We start from the raw sequence: 11,343 nt of genomic DNA on the forward strand, positions 1-11,343 counted from the left end.
GGGTAAAGTAGCGCAGCGGGCCACTGCCAAGAGGACCTATTCTGGGCGCAAGAGACGCATGCCTGAATATAGTCCCTGACATCACGGGCCATATGCAGCCACCAGTACGTCCTTGCCAGAAGCTCAGAGGTCCATTTTGTCCCGAAATGTCCACCCACCCTAGATGAATGAGCCCAAGAGAGGACCTCCGATTGCAGATGGGCAGGGACAAATATCTTGCTAGGAGGTACTGACTCAAGTGCGACCAGAGCCACGGTCCTCAGGTGTTATGATTGAGTCACCGAGGAGGAAAAAACAAAACACAAGCTCAGCCCAGAAAATCAGAGAGGTTGGAAACTAGTGGATTGCAGACCCCTAATCCTATCACACAACTAGCAGTAGCCGTGGAGTGTTCCTACGGTGATCCTAGACACCTCGTCACAGCCGGAGATCTACATAAGCCTAAAGAGATTAAAGGGAAAAACTGACTGCTCCAGAGCAGACCCCAAAGCAATAGGCAGCCCCCAACATATAATGACGGTGAAGCAAGATGAAAACACTAACACAGATAGAAAGATAGGTTGAGCAAACGATGGGGCCCAAGCTAACTAAAAAGGACAGGACAGAAAAGCTGCTGTCTGCAATCCGAGAAAACCCTGCTAAAAATATTACCAACACAACTGATAAGCAAAAAGGACCCTGAAGTCACTAGACTTCAAACCCTATATCAGCACTCAGAATATTCTGAAAGCAGAGCAAAAGAGAACACTGATCAAGGAAAAAGAATCCAGCACACCCCTAGCCGGGGATGGCTGAACTCAGAAAACAAGGAAAACAAAACAAAAACTATTAAGTTCAATAGCAGAGCAAAAACGTATCTTTGGGAAGCAGGAATCAGACTGGTCTCCCAGAATCCAGCAGAGAAATCACCAGCCACTCAGAAGGGCGTCGGCTGCCTTATATCCAGTCTGAAGTTCCCATTACCCTGTCACAATCCACCTGATCAGGTGTTTGGTTTCTTTCATCCAAATCAGCCTCACTACCTTCCTTCACCAGAAGAGGGAGATCCTTGGACACAAAAGGTGAATGAACAGATGAGCTCACAACAGTAGCTCCCCCTTGAGGAGGGGTCACCGAACCCTCATCCAAGCCACCAGGCCGATCAGGATGAGCCCGATGAAAAGCACGCACCAATCTTTCGGCATGAATATCAGAGGCACAGACCCAGGAATTATTCTCCTGACCATAACCCTTCCACTTAACCAAATACTGGAGTCTCCGTCTAGCCAGACGGGAATCCAGTATCTTCTCTACCTCATATTCCATGTTACCTTCAACCAACACAGGGTCAGGAGGTGCCGCCATAGGAACCACTGGTTCAACAAACCTCTTTAACAAGGACTTATGAAACACATTATGAATCTTAAATGTGACAGGAAGAGCCAACCGAAAAGAGACCGGATTAATAATCTCCAAAATCTTGTAAGGTCCAATAAATCTAGGTTTAAACTTTGGAGAAGACACTTTCATAGAGATATTCTTTGATGACAACCAGACCATATCACCCACCTTAAACCGGGGACCAATGCCGCTGGGCCTTTTCCTGGGAAAGAGACAACTTATCCACCACTTGGTCCCAAATCTGCTGCATTCTTTCCACCACAGTGTCAACCCCTGGACAGGCAGAAGACTCCACCTGCCCTGAAGAAAATCGAGGATGAAACCCAAAGTTACAGAAAAAGGGTGACATCAAAGTGGCAGAACTAGCTCTATTATTTAAAGCAAATTCGGCCAAGGGTAAAAATGAGACCCAATCATCCTGATCAGCAGATATAAAACATCTCAAATAAGCCTCCAAAGTCTGGTTTGTTCTCTCTGTCTGCCCATTGGTCTGAGGGTGAAATGCAGAGGAGAAGGACAACTGAATTCCCAACTTGGAACAAAAGGTCCTCCAGAATCTAGAGACAAACTGAACTCCTCTGTTCGACACAATGTTCTCAGAAATCCCGTGAAAGCGAACCACCTGTTGCAAAAGCAAGGGCACCAACTCTGAGGAAGATGGCAACTTAGGGAGTGGTACAAGATGGACCGTCTTAGAGAATCTATCACAAATCACCCAGATAACAGTCATCCTCTGAGAGACAGGCAGATCAGAAATAAAATCCATTGAAATATGGGTCCATGGCCTCCTGGGCACCGGCAAGGGCATCAACAACCCACTAGAACGAGAACAAGGCTTAGATCGTGAGCAAGTCCCACAGGACTGCACAAAATTCCTGACATCACGAGACAAGGCAGGCCACCAAAAAGACCGACTCACCAAATCTCTAGTACCAAAAATACCTGGATGACCAGCCAACGCGGAGCAATGAACCTCAGACATCACCTTCCTCCTCCACTGGTCAGGAACAGACAACCTACCACTGGGACAACGCTCAGGCTTATCCTCCTGAAACTTCTCCAGAGCACATCTCAAATCGGGCGAGATGGCAGAAAGAACCACCCCCTCACCTAAGATGGTAGCAGGCTTGGTCACAATAGGAGAATCAGCCAAAAAACTCCTAGAGAGGGCATCAGCCTTAATGTTCTTAGTGCCCGGAAGAAAGGAGACCACAAAATCAAAACGTGTGAAAAACAAGGCCCACCTGGCCTGTCTCGAATTCAAGCGTTTAGCCGACTCAAGGTAGATCAAATTCTTGTGGTCAGTGAGGACCACAACTTGATATCTAGCTCCCTCCAACCAAAGTCTCCACTCCTCAAATGCCCATTTCATGGCCAACAGTTCTCGATTCCCCACATCATAGTTGCGTTCCGAAGGAGAGAACTTTCGAGAAAAGAAGGCACAGGGGTTCATTTTAGATGTTACAGGATCCTTTTGGGACAAAACAGCTCCTGCACCAGTCTCTGAAGCACCCACCTCCACCTGAAATGGAAGTGAGACATCGGGTTGTCGCAAAACCGGAGAAGAAGTGAACCTCCGCTTCAGCTCCTGAAAAGAAGAAACAGCCTCTGGAGACCAATTCAGCAAATCAGTGCCCTTCTTAGTTAAATCAGTCAATGGTTTAGCAATAACAGAAAAATTGGCTATAAACTTACGATAAAAATTAGCAAACCCCATAAACTTCTGGAGAGCCTTCAAAGAAGTGGGCTGAACCCAATCATAAATGGATTGTACCTTGGCTGGGTCCATTTCCATAATTGACGGAGACAAAATAAATCCCAAAAATGAAATCCTCTGTACCCCAAAAAGACATTTCGATCCCTTAACATACAGGGAGTTTTCCCTCAAAATCCGGAACACAGTCCGAACATGTTCCTCATGAGAGTCCCAATCCCTGGAAAAGATCAAAATATCATCCAAATAGATGATCAGAAACTTATCCACAAAATCCTGGAAAATATTCATGAAGCACTGGAAGACAGAAGGGGCGTTAGTTAGCCCAAAAGGCATCACCAGGTACTCAAAATGTCCCTCCGGAGTATTAAACGCTGTCTTCCATTCATCCCCATGCTTAATGCGAATAAGATTATACGCCCCCCTGAGGTCAAGCTTGGTAAACCAGCAAGCACCTTCAACTCTAGAAAATAGGTCAGAAATCAGGGGTAACGGATACTGATATTTAACAGTAATTTTGTTAAGGGAGCGATAGTCAATACAGGGCCTTAATGAACCATCCTTCTTGGCCACAAAAAAAACCCAGCACCCAAGGGTGAAGAGGATGGCCTAATATGACCCTTCTCCAACGACTCCTTAATATAAGAACGCACAGCCTCATGTTCGGGTACAGATAATAATAATAATAATAATCTTTATTTATATAGCGCCAACATATTCCGCAGCGCTTTACAGTTAAACAGTTTCAAACACAACAGTCATAAGTAACAACGTTAACAATACAATAATTAAAGCGAAATAAGACAACCCTGCTCGTGGGAGCTTACAATCTACAATGAGGTGGGGGAGATACAAAGCACAGGTTTGTATTTACAATGATGTATTTACAATGATGGTCCAGTCATCTTCAGGGGGTGGGGGTTAGATGGAGATAGTGAATGGGCTACACACACACAAACATAACATGACTTTGATTACTGAATGTGATAGGCCACTCTGAACAAATGTGTTTTGAGCGAGCGCCTAAAACTATGCAAATTGTGGCTGGTCCTAATATCTTGGGGTAGAGCATTCCAGAGAATTGGCGCAGCACGGGAGAAGTCTTGGAGTCGGGAGTGGGAGGTACGGATTAGGGCAGAGGTTAGTCGAAAGTCATTTGCAGAGCGCAGCGGTCGGTTAGGCCGATAGACAGAAATGAGGGAGGAGATGTAAGGGGGTGCCGCACTGTGGAGATCTTTGTGAGTGAGAACAAGTACTTTGAATTGTACCCTGTAATGAATTGGCAGCCAGTGTAACGACTGGCGAAGAGCGGACGCGTCTGAGTAACGATTAGCCAGATGGACAACCCTGGCTGCTGCATTAAGGATAGACTGGAGAGGGGAGAGTCGAGTGAGAGGGAGGCCAATTAATAGAGCATTACAGTAATCCAGGCGGGAGTGGATCAGGGCGACAGTGAGAGTTTTTGTTGTTTCCATGGTGAGAAAAGGGCGGATTCTAGAGATGTTCTTTAGGTGTAAGCGGCACGAGCGGGCAAGAGATTGTATATGGGAGGTGAAGGAGAGATCAGAGTCAAACATAACACCCAGACAGCGCGCCTGCTGTCGGGGTGTTATTATGGTGCCACCCACAGAGAGGGAAATGTCAGATTTAGGGAGGTTGGTAGATGGTGGGAGCAGAAGAAGTTCAGTTTTGGAGAGGTTGAGTTTCAGATAGAGAGCAGACATGATGTTGGAGACTGCAGACAGACAGACAGTGGCGTTCTGTAGTACAGCAGAGGTAAGGTCAGGGGATGATGTGTACAGTTGTGTGTCATCAGCATAAAGATGGTACTGAAAGCCAAATCTGCTGATGGTCTGTCCAATTGGGGCCGTGTAGAGAGAGAAGAGAAGGGGGCCAAGGACTGAGCCCTGAGGTACCCCAACAGCGAGAGGAAGAGGAGATGAAGTGGAGCCAGAAAACAGAACACTGAAGGAGCGGTCGGAAAGATAGGAGGAGAACCAGGAAAGAGCAGTGTCCTTAATGCCTAGTGACTGGAGCCTAGAGAGTAGGAGAGGATGGTCAACAGTGTCGAAAGCTGCAGAAAGGTCGAGAAGAATGAGCAGAGAGTGGTCACCATTACGTTTTGCTGTCAGAAGGTCATTGGTCACTTTGATGAGTGCAGTTTCTGTCGAATGTAGGGGGCGGAAACCGGACTGTGAAGGGTCTAGGAGGGAGTGAGTGGAGAGGTAACGGGTAAGGCGGGAGTATATCAGGCGCTCCAAGAGTTTAGAGATGAAGGGGAGATTGGAGACTGGTCTGTAGTTGTTTGTGCTGGATGGTTCGAGGGTGGGTTTCTTTAGTAATGGAGTTATGATAGAGTGTTTGAAGGAGGAGGGGAAGATGCCAGAGGAGAGGGAGAGATTAAAGATTGTAGTTAGGTGAGTTGTGACGACTGGAGAGAGAGACTGGAGGAGATGTGAGGGAATGGGGTCGGTTGTGCATGTAGTCGGACGAGAAGAGGAGAGGAGCCTGGAGACTTCTTCTTCTGTGATGGGATCGAATGTGGAGAGTGAGCCAGGGGAAATGCAGGGAGGGATGGGAGTCACTGAATTTGGTGATTGGGAGCGGATTTCCTGACGGATATTGTCTATTTTCTCTATAAAGTGGGAGGCAAGGTCATCAGCGCAAATGTCTGTGATAGGGGCTTGTGCTTTTGGCCTGAGGAGGGAGTGAAAGGTGTCAAAAAGTTTCTTGGGGTTGTTGGATAGTGAGGAGATCAGGGTGGTGAAGTAGGTCTGTTTGGCGAGGTGAAGGGCAGAGTTATATGTCCTTAACATAAATTTGAAGTGTATGAAGTCTTCTGGTGTGCGTGTTTTCCTCCATAAGCGTTCAGCACACCTAGAGCATCACTGGAGAAATCGGGTTTGCGATGTGAGCCAGGGCTGTTTCACTCTGTGTTTGGAGGTTCTGAGGGTGAGGGGAGCTACTTGGTCAAGGGTGCTTCTAAGAGTGTCATTGAAGTGATGTACAGCCAGATCAGGACAGGACAAAGAAGAGATTGGGGACAATGATGAGTGTAGGGAGTCTGAAAGTGTATGAGGGTTAATGGCTTGTAGATTTCTGACTGAATGGTAGGTAGGAGGGTGCTGGGGTGAGCGAGGATTTGTGAGTGTAAAGGAGAGAATGTTGTGGTCAGAGAGGGGAAGCGGTGAGTTATCTAGGTAGGAGATTGAGCAGAGCCGGGCAAAAACCAGGTCCAGGGTGTTACCGTCTTTGTGTGTTTCAGAGGTTGAGAGCTGAGAGAGGCCTAGAGAAGTGGTTAGTGATAGAAGCTGGGATGCAGATGTGGAAGTGGGGCTGTTAATGGGGATGTTGAAGTCTCCCAGGATAAGGGTTGGTAGTTCTGAGGACATGAAGTGCGCAGCCAGGCAGAGAAATGGTCCAGGAAGTGGGTGGGTGAGCCTGGGGGCCGGTATATGACCGCTACTCTGAGGGAGAGGGGACGAAAGAGCCTGATGGTGTGGACTTCAAAAGAAGGGAATGAGAGTGATGGAACTGGGGGGATGACCTGGAAAGTGCATTGTGGGGACAGGAGTATGCCGACTCCACCACCAGGTCTGTTTGTCGGTCTCGGGGAATGGGAGAATTGTAAGCCACCATGGGAAATGGCAGCAGGATAGACAGTGTCAGAATCCTCAATCCAGGTTTCCGTGAGGGCCAACAGATTCAGAGAGTTTTTCAGAAAGTAATTGTGTAGGAAAGGAAGCTTGTTGCATACAGACCGTGGATTCCAAAGGGCACAATTGAAAGAAGGAGATGAAGGAGTGCAAATAATATTAGTAAGATTATTAAGGTTTCGATGTGAGGTAGGGTAGGGGTTGAGGTTGGGGGATGGTGGACCGGGGTTGGGGGAGATGTCCCCTGAAATCAGTAGGAGCAGGAAGATAAAGAGCAAGTAGTTTTTGGAATTGCATGAAGATTTTTTGTGCAGTGTGTTTGGGCAAGATGGGCTGAGGTTTTTTAAGAAGGTGAGAAGTGCATGGGAGCTGTACATGGGAGAAGGAAAGAGAGAGGAGCTGATGTATATGAGTTGTGATGGAGGGGGGATTGGTCGGTGAAAGTGGATTGCAAGAGAACATAGGAGGATAGGAATAAGGCACATGGATAAAAGGGACAGCAGAGTGTGGGTTACCTGACTCCTGCCCTGACTAACTGCCATGTAATAACTGCTGTATCCCGACGCTTATCTTTGTGACGCTTTGCTTCTGTGATGCGTGCACCCCCACAGATAAATTAAAAAGTCGACCCTTGGGAAATTTACACCCCGGACTCAGCTTAATTGCACAGTCATAACTCCTATGAGGAGGCAAAGACGCAGACTTACTCTCACTAAACACATCATAAAAATCAGCCAAATAGTCAGGAACCTCATGCGACTGGGGAGAGGTGGAGAAAACAGGAGTGTCACTAAGAGCACACCGACAACCCCAACTCACCACAGACACAGATTTCCAATCCAAAACTGGATTATGGATTTGCAACCAGGGGAACCCCAGAACGATGGTATCATGCAATTATGCAACACCAAAAATCTGCAATTTTCTTGATGGTCTGGGGCCACCCGCATTACCACCTGGGTCCAAAACTGAGGTTTATTCTTCGCCAAAGGAGTAGCATCAATACCCCTCAAAGGAATAGGCGTCCGCAGGGGTGTCATAGGGAAACCACAACATTTAGCAAAATCCAAATCCATTAGGTTCAAGGCCGCTCCTGAGTCCACAAAGGCTTTAGTGGAAAATGTAGACAGGGAGCAGATCAGAGTAATTGCCAGAAGAAACTTAGGTTGTACACCACCTACAGCAAATGTGTGTGCAAAACGTTTCTCTCATTTAGGGCAGACAGAAATAATATGAGAGGCATCTCCACAGAAAAAACACAGCTTATTACATCTTCTAAACTCCTGACGTTGCGCCCTAGACAAAACTCTATCACATTGCATAGGTTCAGACATTTGTTCAACAGGTGGCAGCATTTCCCATGTAATTTTACGTTCACGTAAACGCCGATCAACCTGAATAGCTAATGACAGAATCGTCAAGACCAGAGGGAACAGGAAATCCCACCATAGTATCTTTTACAGTTTCTGACAAACCCTTCCGAAAGAGAGCTGCCAAGGCACCATCATTCCAAGTGGTGAGGACCGCCCACTTTTGGAATTTTTGACAGTACAGTTCTGCAGAATCTTGACCCTGGCTCAATGCCAACAGGGTCTTTTCAGCTTGATCTATCGCATTAGGTTCATCATACAACAACCCCAAGGCCTGAAAAAATGCGTTCACATTTGTTAGAATAGGATCATCTGGTACTAAAGAAAACGCCCAATCCTGGGGATCGCCGCGCAGCAAAGAGATGACAATTTTAATCTGCTGCACAGAGTTCCCCGATGAGTTAGGCTTCAAGGCAAGAAATAATTTACAATTATTCTTAAAATTCAAAAATGTAGACCGATCCCCAAAAAACACATCAGGAGTGGGGATTTTTGGTTCAGCAGCGTGTGAATGAGCAAGATAGGCGGAAATTCCTCGCACTTCAGCAGCAAGCTGCTCCACATGATCCGACAATTGCTTAAACTCCATCAGAAAAAATATTCCTCCTACGGCCTCAGAGAAAAAGAGGAAAAAATATACACACACAAAAAAAAAATTCTGACACTTTTTTTTCTTTTTTTTTCCCTTTTAACAATTCCTTCCTGCTTTTGAGTACCCCAGAATCTGCAGTATGGCTGGTGATTCTGTTATGATTGAGTCACCGAGAAGGAAAAAACAAAACACAAGCTCAGCCCAGAAAATCAGAGAGGTTGGAAACTAGCGGATTGCAGACCCCTAATCCTATCACACAACTAGCAGTAGCTGTGGAGTGTTCCAACGGTGATCCTAGACACCTCGTCACAGCCGGAGATCTACATAAGCCTAAAGAGTGAAAAGGGAAAAACTGACTGCCCCAGAGCAGACCCCAAAGCAATAGGCAGCCCCCAACATATAATGACGGTGAAGCAAGATGAAAACACTAACACAGATAGAAAGATAGGGTGAGCAAACAATGGGGCCCAAGCTAACTAAAAAGGACAGGACAGAAAAGCTGCTGTCTGCAATCCAAGAAAACCCTACTAAAAATATTACCAACACAACTGATAAGCAAAAAGGACCCTGAACTCACTAGTAGAGTTGAGCGATACCAGCCGATACTTGAAAATATCGGATCGGAATGGATCGGCCGATCTTAAAAAAAAGTATCGGTATCGCCGATTCCGATACCGGGAACCAATGCAAGTCAATGGGGCCAAAATATCGGAATTAAAAAAACCCCTTTCTTTCCTTGTAGGTTAATTCTACATGAAGAAAAACAACTAAGAATAATGTAGAATGTATTGTGGGAGGTGGAGGAGACATTAAAGCCATAGAGGTTTAGCCCAATCAAATGGAATAGCAGGAATTAAACTTTTTTTTTAAAGACGTTAGGAGTTACAAAGATATTGACTATGTTAGCCTCATTTATATTTTGCCAGACATGTATGTCTTCTTCTTCTTTCTTCTTTCTTCTTCTTTCTTATTCTTCTTCCTTTTTTTACCTTCTTCTTCTTATTATTATTATTCCTTTTTTTACATTCTTCTTCTTCTTCTTCCTTTTTTTACATTCTTCTACTTCCTTTTTTTACATTCTTCTTCTTATTCCTTTTTTTACATTCTTCTTCCTTTTTTTAAATTCTTCTACTTCCTTTTTTTACATTCTTCTTCTTCTTCCTTTTCTTACATTCTTCATATTCTTCTTATTCAACAATTATTATTCTACATATTCAACTTCTTCATCTTCTTCCTATTCTTCTTCATCATATTCTTGTTTGTGTCAGGCATTCCTGTAGTTGTTATCTAGAAAAGTTAGAAGTTTACACCTTCCGTTCTGCCTGTCACAAAAGATTTACAACAGGATTTGTCCGCGTTCAGTTTGGCCTGCAGCAGCAGGCCTTTTCCAGGGGCACCACGAGGAGGAACGGACTCACCCCCATACACTGCTTAGTCTTCTTCTGCTTATAAATAAGATAATATCATTTGCTCAGAGTATTAGTCTTATGCTTAATGTTCTTCTGCTTTGTTTTTTTATGCTTCTTTGTCTTCTCTCTCTTGTTGTTCTGCATCTTGGTGGTTGTCTTCCTGTTCTTTGTCCTCTTCAACCAGCTGACGGTACTGGCACCCGGAGGGGCAGCAGAAGGAACAAGAGCCAATGGCACTACCGAGGACCAGCTGACGGTGCTGGAACCCGGTTACTAAGCAGGAGGTACCTGTGCTACAAAGCACTACCAAGGACCAGCAGACGTTGCCGGAACTCGGATACCGAGATGGAGGCACCTAGGCCAAAGGCTCTGACGAGAACCAGCTGACGGTGCTGGAACCCGGAGGGGTAGCATAAGCTGCAAGAGCAAATGGAAATAGCGAGGACCAGCTGATAGTGCTGGCATCCGGAGGGGCAGCAGAAGGAATAAGAGCCAATGGCACAACCGAGGACCAGCTGACGGTGCTGGAACCGGTTACTAAGCAGGAGGTACCTGTGCTACAAAGCACTACCAAGGACCAGCAGACGTTGCCGGAACTCGGATACCGAGATGGAGGCACCTAGGCCAAAGGCTCTGACGAGAACCAGCTGACGGTGCTGGAACCCGGAGGGGTAGCATAAGCTGCAAGAGCAAATGGAAATAGCGAGGACCAGCTGACAGTGCTGGCACCCGGAGGGGCAGCAGAAGGAATAAGAGCCAATGGCACAACCGAGGACCAGCTGACGTTGCTGGAACCCGGTTACTAAGCAGGAGGTACCTGTGCTACAAAGCACTACCAAGGACCAGCAGACGTTGCCGGAACTCGGATACCGAGATGGAGGCACCTAGGCCAAAGGCTCTGACGAGAACCAGCTGACGGTGCTGGAACCCGGAGGGGTAGCATAAGCTGCAAGAGCAAATGGAAATAGCGAGGACCAGCTGACAGTGCTGGCACCCGGAGGGGCAGCAGAAGGAATAAGAGCCAATGGCACAACCGAGGACCAGCTGACGGTGCTGGAACCCGGTTACTAAGCAGGAGGTACCTGTGCTACAAAGCACTACCAAGGACCAGCAGACGTTGCCGGAACTCGGATATCGAGATGGAGGCACCTAGGCCAAAGGCTCTGACGAGAACCAGCTGACGGTGCTGGAACCCGGAGGGGCAGCTGAAGTTACCCCTGAA

The sequence above is a fragment of the Dendrobates tinctorius genome, unplaced genomic scaffold (genome assembly GCF_039654945.1).
Source record: "Dendrobates tinctorius isolate UK_male_01 unplaced genomic scaffold, ASM3965494v1 ptg000155l, whole genome shotgun sequence".
Lineage (NCBI taxonomy): Eukaryota > Metazoa > Chordata > Amphibia > Anura > Dendrobatidae > Dendrobates > Dendrobates tinctorius.